The sequence below is a fragment of the Polypterus senegalus genome, chromosome 14, assembly GCF_016835505.1.
Source record: "Polypterus senegalus isolate Bchr_013 chromosome 14, ASM1683550v1, whole genome shotgun sequence".
In the NCBI taxonomy this organism is placed as follows: Eukaryota; Metazoa; Chordata; class Cladistia; order Polypteriformes; family Polypteridae; genus Polypterus; species Polypterus senegalus.
Window position 1 is genome coordinate 14,636,619 of NC_053167.1, and position 13,398 is coordinate 14,650,016.

A 13,398-nucleotide genomic window follows, 5' to 3' on the forward strand; every position below is an offset into this window, starting at 1 on the left:
ATGCTGTACCAGCCCATCATGTCCAAAATAAAATAATATAACAATAAAAAAAATATAATAAGCAGTGACTTCAAGGTAGAGGAGAAGAAGCAGCTTGTTCTTCACTGGTGGAGAGTGAGTGCAACAGGAGGGGAAAAAAGTACATTGGAGCTCTCTGATTTCAAACTACTAATGGCATCTGTAATCAAAGACACCTTAATATGTGGGTTTATGCTGGAACGTACAGATGTGGCAGATGAGAGAACTGCAGAAGAATCAGGTAAAACACTTCACATATACAATACAGTACATACAGTTGTCAGTAGGTGGGTAAGGACATTATCTAGCTCCATATCAATATCAGCTGGTACAAAAGCCTTCCTCCTGACACCCCCAGACACATAAGTGAATAAGGGGTTAATTTAATGAATCTGTTTGTTGGTATTTTTTTTTTTTTAATCAAATAAGTTGAAATCATTAATTTGAGTTTGATTCATTTTGGAGGGGGTTCTGTAGTTGTTGCTTTTCTGTCCTGGAAAATCACACCATTATCTTGCACTATGTGATAGTGAATCTTAAACTCAATTGTATGGTGCTGTTCGTTTTTTGGATTTTGTGTGTGTGTTTTTTGTTTTTTGCTGGAATACAAAGCCTCATTTTAAACAGTCTGACTGCAGTGGTATTTGTATTGCTCAGCATCCTCTGGTGCTTCTGGTAGTATCTAACTTAACATCTCAACACCTAAATGTCTTGTGAAAATCTATTTGTCACTCACATAGTGTGAGTGTGAAATCAAAGCTGAGCCCCCTTCTTCAGGTTCGAAACCATCAGTTCACACAAAGGGATTACACAGACTATAAGTCACTGCTTCTGTCAATGCAGACTGCTTCTGCTGGCAGATTTATTAGGATGGCAGATAGATGTTTCTTACTTGGGGTCAAATCTAGCTCCTGTGGAAGCAAGGCTGCTTTAAACTGTTCTTCTTAATGCAAACAAATTTCATATGTATGCAACATAATAGAGAGGCTGACAAAGTACCTGTTTTTTTAACATTTTATTGAATTTATTAAAATCAAAAAGCATTCCATACAAGAAAGTCAAATTGTACAAAACTAGGTTCAAGTTCAGTCAACCCCCACCCATGAGAAAGAGAGCTAGGCCAACAGAGTGAAACTTTAATAGTAGAAAAGATAAGTAAGTAAATAAACAGAATAAGAAAGGGGAAGAGAATCTGCTTCCACAATTTAAATGCTTATTCTAAAATGTTATTAATTAGATCCTGCCAGGTTTTAAAAAAGTTTTGCACAGATCCTCTAAGTGAGTATTTAATTTTTCCAATTTCAAGTAGTATATAACATCAGTTACCCAATGACTGAAAAGAGGAGAGTTAGGATTCTTCCAGTTGAGCAAGAGAAATCTCCATGTAGTGAAGTAAAGGTAATTACAGTTTATTTGTCCTTCTCCACCTCAAGCCCATCCGGAAGTACACCAAAAAACAGCTGTTAGTGGATTAAGAGAGATTGGGACATCAAGGCTGTCTGAAGATTTTGGTCCAAAATGATGTTAATTTGGTGCACACCCAATACATATGACCCAGTGAGGCTGGAACTTGATTGCAACATTTGCAGGTTGGATCTTGCCCTGAAAACATTTTGGACAATTTTAAATGAGACAGATGTGCTTGATAGATGCTTTTAAGTTGAATGATTGTATGCTTTACGCATACGGAGCTCAAGTGAATTCTGTGCACTGCTGCCTTCCACTCATTTTCTGAAATGTTGAGTGAGAGATCCTTTTCCCACTGTACTCTGGAATCTTTGAAAGGGAGGGACTTTAAGATGTTTTAATATATTATGGAGATTCTGTTCGAGTCCTCAAGACTGATCAATATTTTTTCCGGAGTAGAAGTAGGTGGAAGGTGTGGAAAGTTGGGCATGTTTTGTTTAACAAAGTTTCTGATTTGGAGGTAGTGAAAGAAATACGTTGCTGGACGGTTACATTTGGAGTGTAATTGTTCATAGGATGCAAAGATGTTGTCTATATACAGATCTCTAAGTGATTTAATCCCTAATTTTTTCCAGACATTGAAAGCTGTGTATGTTTGAGAGGGTGGAAAAAGGTGGTTCTCATGCAGAGGTGCCACAGATAAAAGCTTCTATTATCTTAAAGTACTTCCTGCATTTGTTCCAGATTCTGAGTGAATGAAGCACAATTGGGTTTTTGGTATTTTGGCGATATCTTGTATTTACTGAGGAACAAAGGAAGGAATATAGAGAAATGCTCCAGGATTTTATTTCTATTGCGGACCAAGCCTGTGTGTGCATTTATCTATTTGTGTCAATGTCCTGGTTTTTATAGCTTGTATATTTGCCGCCTAGTAATAAAATTGAAAGTTAGGTAAAGCCATGCCACCTTCTTGTTTCTGTCTTTGTAGGGTCGCCTTTTGGATACGTGGATGTTTTGAATTCCAAATAAATTAGGTTATAATTGAATCTAACTTCTTAGAAATGATTTGTTGATTTATATTGGAATACTTTGAAATAGAAATAGATGCTTAGGAAAGATATTCACCTAAAGTGAGATGAAGGGGTGGACCATCTATGTAAGTCTTGCTTAATTTTTTCTATGCAGACAGCAGAATTTTGTTGATAAATAGCTTTATGTTTACTTGTGATGTTTGCCCCTAGGTATTTAAACTGATTTGCAATGATTAAAGGGAAGGTGTCCAATCTAATATTGTGTGCTGGAGACCGGAAATCTTTTGAAATTCTGTTAGTACAATTAGGACTACAGGCACAGTATTTTGTGGTTCAGATATATACAGTATCATATCATCTGCATATAGAGAAATTTTCTTTTCAAGTCCTTCTCTGATAATTCTCTTTATCCCAAAAGCGTTTCTATAGTGAACTACCAGTGACTCAATGGCAATTGCAAAAAGCAATGGTGACAAGGGGCATCCTTGTCTAGTACCATGTTCTAGTTTGAAATAGTCTGAAATAATATTGTTAATACAAACTGAAGCTTCTGGACTGTTATACAGCTATTTAATCCATACACAAATGTTCAAGCCAAACGCACATTTTTCCAATGTGGTGAAAAGGTACTTTCATTCAACCATATCAAGTGCTGTTTCTGTATTCAACGATAATAATAATATCTCCAGGGTGTTAGACTTTGTGGGTGAATATATTAGATTAAAGAGGAGACGAAGATTGGAAGCTAAGTGTCTGCCTTTGTTAAATCCAGTTTGGTCCTGTGGTATTGTTAAAGGAAGAATTTTCTCAATCATACTGGCAAGGACTTTGGATAGTATCTTACATTGTAATAAGTCCTTATTTTGCTTAGGAAACACTGATTAATGTTTGGCGAAAAGTTTGAGGTAGAATTTTATTGTCTCTAGCTTCTGCAAATAGTGCTAATAAAAGGTGGAGCTAACTTAATTGAGATTTCTTAAATAAAATTTGGCAGGTTAACCATCAGGACCCTCTCTGAAGTGAGTTCATAGCATCTAGTAATTCTGATAGTGCTGGAAGTTTGTCCAGTTTTTATGCACTGAGAGTATTTAGTTGTGGTATCTGTAATGCATCCAAAAACGCATGAGTTTGTGTCTTGTCTTCTTTAAACTCAGTAGAATATAAGGCCTTATAGTAGTCTTTAAATGTGTGTATTACATTTTTATGGTCAATGATTTTGTCTCTGTCTGTGTTGGTAACTGCTAGGATTGAATTACAAATTTCCTGCTTGTGGATTTGTTGAGCTAAGATCTTGTTAGCTTTCTCCCCATGTTCATAGTAATAATGTTGTGATTTAAAAATAAGTTATTCTATTTCTTTTTTTGTTGAGAGGTTGAGTTCTGAATGCACAGCCTGTCTTTTCCTATGAAGTGCCTCATTCAGACAGCTGGCATGTTCTTGATCTATTCTGGTAATTTCACTGATTAGCTCTGATACCTTCTTGGTTTCTGATTTATTTTTGTGGGACAGATATGAGATAATCTGTCCTCTTAAGAAAGACTTCAGTGTTTCCCAGAGTATTCCTGCAGAAACCCCCAAGGATGTATTTGTCTCTAAAAAAATCAATTTGCTTGGATATAAATTCTGTACAGTTTTCATCTGCTAATAAAACTGGGTTAAGAAGCCATCTTTGAGATGAGTATATAGACCATAGTGATTTAAGTTCCATGATCGAAGGAGCATGGTCGGAGATAACAATAGTGTTGTACGTAAAAGAAATTGTTATCTACAAAGAAATAATCAATTCTTGCGTAGCAGTGATGCACAGGTGATTATAAGGAATGTGCTCTTGAGTTTAGTTTTAGGAATCTCCAGGGATCTGATATGTAGTGATCAGTTACAAACTGTGTAATTGTCTTTGCATGGTTAGATGTCATCCCCCCTGTGGCAGGAGACCTATCTAGGTCTGGATTTAAAACAAAATTAAAATCCCCAGCCATTATACTTTTATGAGTGTTCACATTGGGAATGGATGCAAAAATGTTTTGTTCCTATCATCCACACTTGGTGAATAGATATTTATCGAAATTACTTTACCGACAAAGTACTTCTAAATGGCCTTCAGTTGCTTTTACTCACATTGTATAAACTGAGTTTCCTGATACGAAAAATTATGCATACAAAATGTGTCATATTTCAAAGTCCAGTTGTATTGCTATTCTTTTTACATGTTTCCAACTAGCTGATCAAACAACTAATCTGGATAAAAAGGTTGCATGAAAGGGTAGGACTAATCCTGGGCATGCAAGCTGAGGTATGAAAAGGTAAGACTGGCCTTGTCTGTATTGCAGCACCTGTAACATGTCATTGTACCGAATGTCTTAATTAAATGGGAATGAATCCTATGTCTGGCTGTTGTTTGTGTATGTGCATGTCTCTATTGGGTTTTCCTGGGATAATTGATAATTATTGATTGATTATTATTGGTAATTATTAATTGATTGGGATAATTGGTAATTATGAATTGTGTTTTTTGTACATGGGAATGTATGTGATTGGGCCCTGTAACAGACTGCCATCAACTCCAGGGCTGATTCCTACCTTACCTGCTGTGAGCGCTATGTTTGATGTAATGGCATTCCAACCAGGATGGATTCTGGTTCCTTACAAGGAATAGAGGCCAAAATGGAATGTTGGAGTTGGACAGGCATCCCAACCAAGATGGGTGCTTAAACCTTTCCTGGAAAAGAGGCCTGCTCAGAAGTACAGATGGTGTCTTCTCCCTAGGAATTATAGCCTCACCCAGTATCATATGGGCATGATCCCCATATGGATACTCACAAGGCAGAATAGGAATTATAATTCTGTGGGACAGCCCTTTTGGGGTTCCTAGGTGCTACCAGGGGGAACTGCAGGGGAGCACTGTCCCTTCATTGGAGGGCTTCTGCCTGCCCCAGAAGTGCTTTCAACAAGTTATCCCAGGTTCAGCATAAAAGAACTCGGTTTTCCTACCTCAGCGGTCAAAGTCAGGAGGTTTATTGAGACTATGTGGGAGGTGTGGAAGGAAGAAAAAGTGGTTTTGGCTTTGCTACATTATTGAACACCTGTGAAGGTATTGGGTTAATTACACCATTGGATACCATAAGCTTATCCACCTGCATATCTCTGACTTTACCCCTTAACAGGCATAGCTGGACGGATGGTATTGAAAACACTGGAGTAATCAAAAAATATAATCCTCATAGTGCTACCAACCTTGTCCAAGTGAGAATAAGTCTTATGTAGCAGATGGATAATTGCATCCTTTACTTCAGTATTTGTCCAATAGGCAAACAACAGTAGAGCTGTGGTCTACTACAAAAGAACCCACATAGTCCAGGATCTGCCTATCAAAGAATTTGAATGTTCTCTTTATCTCATTCAGCTGGGAATAGGATGAATCAGGTTGTGGCCAGATCTGCCACAAGTTTACACTTAAAGTATCTTTAACATTTCAATAGAGTAGATCTGGCTTATTATTACCTTGATTGGAATAAGACACAAACTGATAGAAGTTTGTCATTGTTCCTTCCACAGTTACATGGTTGAAGTCATCAATGCAACTGTAAGGTCAGACTAAGTTATCATTAGGGTGTTGGTGATAGAATGAATCATTTCCAATGCTGAGCCCCAAATTGCAATTTAACACTAGAATTACCAGAGCCCGTAAAGCTCATAAATCTGGCCCACCTTAAATCCATTCTCACCACTCCGTCAGAGTCTTTTGTCCTGTAAATGTGTTGATTAACAGCAAGCAGCCAGGTATCCAATCCCCAGCCCACCACTGCAGTTCATTTCGCAAAGAAGTTTCTCAGTGCTCCATGTATATCTTCGGGTGAAGTGCTGGAGCTTTATAGGGTAAAATAGTACATCATCATTTGGAATACATACATTTCATGTGTGTTCCATGTCAACAACAATCTATGTAAAATGTAGTTAACACAGAAACTTTTTCATGTTTTAGTAATAATTGAAAAAATGTAGACATGAAATGTATAATGTGTGAAGCCTGAAATACAAATATGAAATATACACTTTCCCCAAAGGTACAAGTATAACAAAACAAGTGCACTTTTATTCAAGAATTTAACCGAAGAAAAAAGAAAGCAGGTTACGATAAGCGGTTGATACAACAGCTTGCGTGGTGCAATGCTAAGAACTGCTGCCTTCCAATCAAGAGGTCGCGGTTTCGATATCAGCTGCTTCCCAAATTTACCATTTTGAGTAGTGAGCTGCTCTTATTGTTAATATCATACAATAAAAGCATACATTTGATTTGTGTCTATAAATTTAGTTAAAGTTAGTGGGGTTTTTTTTCAGTTTTATTCTCTTACTCATGTTCAAGCTCCCACACACACCCTGGATCTGACCTCATTTTCAGATAAAGACGTAGTATAACAAGCAAACATATTTTGTTATACCCCCTCTTTATTTGAAAACGTCGTCAGATCTTGTGCGCGAACGAGACTGGGACTTGGAAAACTGTGGACGTGGATGTGAGTGGTGTGCATGACTGAGAATGACTGTGGATGTCAATTTGTTTTTATTCAGTTTTATTCTTGAGTGCTCCTGCTCACATTGAATTAGTATGCACCTTCTGATTCATGATGTCAAAACCGTGCTGACAAAAAAGAGAGACTCAGGTATATACAGTGGTGTGAAAAACTATTTGCCCCCTTCCTGATTTCTTATTCTCTTGCATGTTTGTCACACAAAATGTTTCTGATCATCAAACACATTTAACCATTAGTCAAATATAACACAAGTAAACACAAAATGCAGTTTTTAAATGATGGTTTTTATTATTTAGGGAGAAAAAATCCAAACCTACATGGCCCTGTGTGAAAAAGTAATTGCCCCCTTGTTAAAAAATAACCTAACTGTGGTGTATCACACCTGAGTTCAATTTTCGTAGCCACCTCCAGGCCTGATTAATGCCACACCTGTTTCAATCAAGAAATCACTTCAATAGGAGCTGCCTGACACAGAGAAGTAGACCAAAAGCACCTCAAAAGCTAGACATCATGCCAAGATCCAAAGAAATTCAGGAACAAATGAGAACAGAAGTAATTGAGATCTATCAGTCTGGTAAAGGTTATAAAGCCATTTCTAAAGCTTTGGGACTCCAGCGAACCACAGTGAGAGCCATTATCCACAAATGGCAAAAAACATGGAACAGTGGTGAACCTTCCCAGGAGTGGCGGCCGACCAAAATTACCCCAAGAGCGCAGAGACGACTCATCCAAGAGGTCACAAAAGACCCCAGGACAACGTCTAAAGAACTGCAGGCCTCACTTGCCTCAATTAAGGTCAGTGTTCACGACTCCACCATAAGAAAGAGACTGGGCAAAACAGCCTGCATGGCAGATTTCCAAGGCGCAAACCACTGTTAAGCAAAAGAACATTAGGGCTCGTCTCAATTTTGCTAAGAAACATCTCAATGATTGCCAAGACTTTTGGGAAAATATCTTGTGGACTGATGAGACAAAAGTTGAACTTTTTGGAAGGCAAATGTCCGTTACATCTGGCGTAAAAGGAACACAGCATTTCAGAAAAGAACATCATACCAACAGTAAAATATGGTGGTGGTAGTGTAATGGTCTGGGGTTGTTTTGCTGCTTCAGGACCTGGAAGGCTTGCTGTGATAGATGGAACCATGAATTCTACTGTCTACCAAAAAATCCTGAAGGAGAATGTCCGGCCATCTGTTCATCAACTCAAGCTGAAGCGATCTTGGGTGCTGCAACAGGACAATGACCCAAAACACACCAGCAAATCCACCTCTGAATGGCTGAAGAAAAACAAAATGAAGACTTTGGAGTGGCCTAGTCAAAGTCCTGACCTGAATCCAATTGAGATGCTATGGCATGACCTTAAAAAGGCGGTTCATGCTAGAAAACCCTCAAATAAAGCTGAATTACAACAATTCTACAAAGATGAGTGGGCCAAAATTCCTCCAGAGCGCTGTAAAGACTCATTGCAAGTTATCGCAAACGCTTGATTGCAATTATTGCTGCTAAGGGTGGCCCAACCAGTTATTAGGTTCAGGGGGCAATTACTTTTTCACACAGGACCATGTAGATTTGGATTTTTTTTCTCCCTAAATAATAAAAACCATCATTTAAAAACTGCATTTTGTGTTTACTTGTGTTATATTTGACTAATGGTTAAATGTGTTTGATGATCAGAAACATTTTGTGTGACAAACAAGCAAGAGAATAAGAAATCAGGAAGGGGGCAAATAGTTTTTCACACCACTGTATGACATTAGGAATAATTCATTTTATGACCTGTATTGTACATTTCGGAAAACGTTGTTGCACTAATGCAACATTATATTCATTTACATACCTTCATGCGGTTGTAGTTAGTGATGGCGTTTGGATTTTTGTTCCGCTCTTGTCCAGTGTCCTCTTTCTACTGTATGTTGGTATTTTTTTTTAACTCCAGGAGATGCAAAGGACAGAATAGTATAGAGAGTTCAGTTCCATGCTATATACAATCATCAGATTCAAATGTGTCCCACACACACCCAAGGACTGTCTTTTCGACATGTGTATAAGGTGTGAAGTCCAAATATCAATGCACCAGCAATGGCAAAAGTGCGATGTGCATTCTTGCTCTGATGTAGAAGTGTTGTCATGATCTGAGTTGATCTCTGTTATAGCGCGTCTATGTGAAAACAGCAGTGTCAAATGTGGGGGTTGGGCTCATGAACGCGGCTGAGAATAAAACAGAAAAAACAAAGCAAACCTTTACAAGTATCATAAATTACACCGGCTGTTACAGACTGGAATCAAATGTATGTTTTTATTCTAAAATAGTAAGAACATGAGCAGCTCATTTCTCCAAACAGACTCTTCTGGGATCGAACCTGTGAAGTTTTCATTACCAGTAAACAGTTGAGACCATTACACCACCGAAGCAGTCATAGCAAATGCATGTCAAAGTCAGTGGGGGATGTGATAGGCTGCTTGCTGCTTATCAACACATTTAAAGGACAAAAGACGCTGACAGAGAGGTGCAAAGGGTTTTAATGTGGGATGGATCTACAAGTTTTTTCATAGGCTCTGGTAATTCTAGTGTTAAATGTTAATATAGATAATGTAACTTATTTCCATGGGCAAATAAAGTGGTCAAATTCCAACAGTCAGAATTTCAATGTATAAATAACAAACTAGCTTTAACTGTAATATGTTCCCTTTTCACCATTCCTCATATACACAGATGACCAATCCAACTTCTATCTTTTTCCACACTGCACTGGGTGTCTGTCTGCTCGTCCAGCATTATAACAGTGTCAAGCATATCAGATTTAAGCCAGCTCTCCTTAAAACACAAAATGCCACTGTACGTGTATGCCCCATGATCTGCGATGAGAACAGGCAATTTATCTTATTTCAGCGCAATTGAACATTGCCCATTACAATGGATGGCAGACCAGTTCTGAATCCTTTTTACTTTGCTTTTAGCCTCTTGCCAGTAGGTCACCCTGTCCATTTTCAGACAATGTGTGGTACAATGAAACTGAAATGCTTAGAAACTCATGATTGCAGGGCATGTAGCTGATTACAGGAATATTTAATCCACCCTGCTTTTATTTTGTCATTGGCTCTTATGCTTCCAGGTGTTACAGGCATAGGGTAGCCTTTAGGTCCTTTTTGTGACCCCTCCCAAGTTTTTGGCCGATTTTAAATTCAGTAGAGATGAGCCGGCACCTGAGTTGTCTTTGTGTGCAGATCATCTGTAAATTTAAAATCTAATTAAAATCCATTGATCTCATTTATAGTGGCTACTATCAGTAACAAACCAGAAGCCCCCTACTGGGCCAACTTTGAAATCATCATTTAAACAAAACTAACTTACACACCTTGGGGAATGTGGGAGAAAAAACCCACAAGGCTCAGCTGAAAATGTATGCAGACACAAGAGGAATGTGCAAGCTCCACACGGACAATGATTCAAACCCAGAATGTGGGATGTATGAAACAGAAGCAGTACCCACAGCACCATTGTTGTGGTGTTTCTCATACACCTTGGACATTACCACAATGGTAGTAAAAGTCTCCACCAGCCCTATACAGAAGATACTGACCATATAACTAGGGTGATTGAGTGTGTTGCTTTCCCTTCTTTGGTTTATGTGTTTAAATTCAGAGAAATGCACTTTAAAAAGATCACTAAGTGTAACCCAATTCTTGCATTGCTTTGCCTCAGGCATCATAAATATGAACAGACATGTTCATGCTCAAGCCCATTGATGCATGACTTTGTGAGCATTTTGTATATATAGTAGGTAGATGGAAAGAAAGGCATGCTATTAGATGTATGTGTAGTATAAGGGGATTTTTTGGCAAAATTGTAGGGGGATAAACAAAAAAGTAATAATTTAAAAAAAGATCCAAAGCCTTTTTTTCTTGAAATGGTGAATGAGGGCCTTAGGTAAGAAGTTACTGTGACAAGGGCCCCAACTGGTTAGCACAAGACAAAGTTAGGTCCTGACTCCAGAGAGACAGGGAAACACACTGCCAGCAGAAACGCCCTAAAACTCACCAATATGAGAATGGAGATGCCACTAGAAAGTGGTATGCCAAATGCGCGTGCTGTGTGTCAGGGAATGAATTAGGCCAGAACACCAGCATGAGAGATGACTTGAGTGTAGACATGTATTCTTACCTCAGAACCGTACAGTAGGATGCAGACAGCTCTAATACTGCAAGAGACGATGGCTCTTTTATTTTTGTAAACAAGCAAACACCATGGATGGAACACCACAAGTTTGGTCACTAGGGAATGAGCAAACAGAACAGGTAGCCGAGTAGCTGCTCTAGAGAGCTGGTCCTATAAAAGCAAATGAAGTCTCAGGGACACCAGGTGCCACTAGAAGGAGTTTTAGCTTGGTGTCACTGTCACAAATAAAGAGTTCCCTCTGAACCCAGATGCAGAGCCTTTTTAGTCTTTTTAAGGCCATAAGAAGTACACATATTAGTAAAACCTCCCTTTCACCCCAAACAGTCACCTTCCTCTGTTATACTATTAAAGAACACTGCCATAAATGATTCTGGAGCTTGTTTGGAAGTGACTTCAGAACATGATTGAAAACTAACTTGTGCCCAGAGACATGGAGTGCAGGTGAAGTGCCAAATCTTCATATCCTGGTGAAAATATGGACAGAGGTAAGTGTGAGGAGATAAAGCTACCTTTTGGAATAGTACAGTAGTTGGCAAGTGGGTATGTAACAAGGCACCCAGAAATCCGGCTGTAGTGGGCTTAGCTGTGCACAGAATTCGGAAAAAAGATCTAAATAATTAAACAGTGCTTGGACCCAAGGAGAAAGGTTTGATACACATGGGGCTACGATGCACTTCAGTGCACTGTTTCGTGAGGTGGTGCACTGTCAATTTTGATTGCCTGCAGAGAGAGGAAGGGCACTAGAAAGGAATAGAAATGCTAACACAGAGATCTGTGTGAGTGAAGGGAGATATTGATTGGGAGGGTAATTAGCACTGTGGCGAGACATGCTGGAATGAAGAAATTCCAACGTGTTAACAATTCACGGCATTTGGGTAATGATTGTGGATTGGGTGATGATTTTCTAATGTTATTATTTAAAGTTAGGGTGAGTGTGTGTAAGGAGGAGAACAATTCAAAGAGTGCAAATCGAGAGAGCAAATAGGGAGGAGTAACTTGAGGAGAGCAGTTTGTGTTTGCATATAGGGTTTTAATGGTAGTGTTGTCAACAAACTTAATGATTGAGCTGGAGCTGTGATTGTCCATACAATCATAGGTGAACAAGGAGTAAGGAGGCTCACCACATTATTCTGGGTCTTGTATTGAGGGTCAGCATTATACTTGGTCCATACTTTGTGGAATATTTTGTTTAATGTTTAATGGCCGTACACAGACACTACAAATTATCAAAAACACACTTTTACCACCGTGAAGCATGCTTGTGGAAGTATCATGCCTTGGGAATCCTTCTCTACAGCAGAAACTGCAAGGCTTGGGTGGGTAGGGGATAAAATTAATGCAGCAAAATGCAAAGAAATCCTGGAGGAAAACCTGAGGGGAAAGAGTTTTCTCTAGCAAGATAACCCTAAACATAAAGCCAAAGCTACAAGAGAATAGCTTAAAAACACCAGCGTTGATGCCAATTGAGAATCTGTGGCCGGACTTGCAAAAACTGTTGGAGTTTGAGCAGTTTTGCAAAGAAAAATTGGGAAAAATGGCAGTGTCCAGATGTACAATGACAGAAACTCTAGGCTGTCATGGCTGCATAATTTACTTAATATTGACTTGGTGGGGTGAACACTTATGCAATATTATCTTATATATATATATATTTTTTTAATTAACAAAGATAACTTTACAGATATCCTTTTTCACTTTGACATTAAAGAGTGTCACAAACTCCACAAAGAGCCATAGCAAAGTTTGGGGCAGCCATCCATATATTATTTTCCTGGCTGCAAATTGCAAATAAATGACTGCACTGATGTGCACAAACAGGAGTCCAAAACAGTACTGAGCGAACAGAGGAAAGTTTGAGACCTTTAAAGGTCAAGATAGGAAGTGACGTCAGAGGGGCCGGGATCGGAAGCGTCTTAACAATAGGCTCGAGCCCAGACATGACATCAAGGGGGCCGGTACCGGCAAGGTCTTAGTATATAGGTTTGGACCCAGAAGTGACGTGAACAGGGCCAGGTGGAATTTCCCGTGAATGGTTTGTAGGAAAGCAAGAAAAAGAGTCAGTGCACTTTGCCACATCCTGGTCTGATTCGGAATTGCCCTTACTCAAGCCCTTTAGCTGCCTCCCATGCGCACATGTGTGACGCAATTAATTTTCTGTTGATCAATTTCAAAAAGGCCAATTGAAATTGAATTTTGTAAAAATAATTTCCATAGGGTGAACTTTTTAATGACA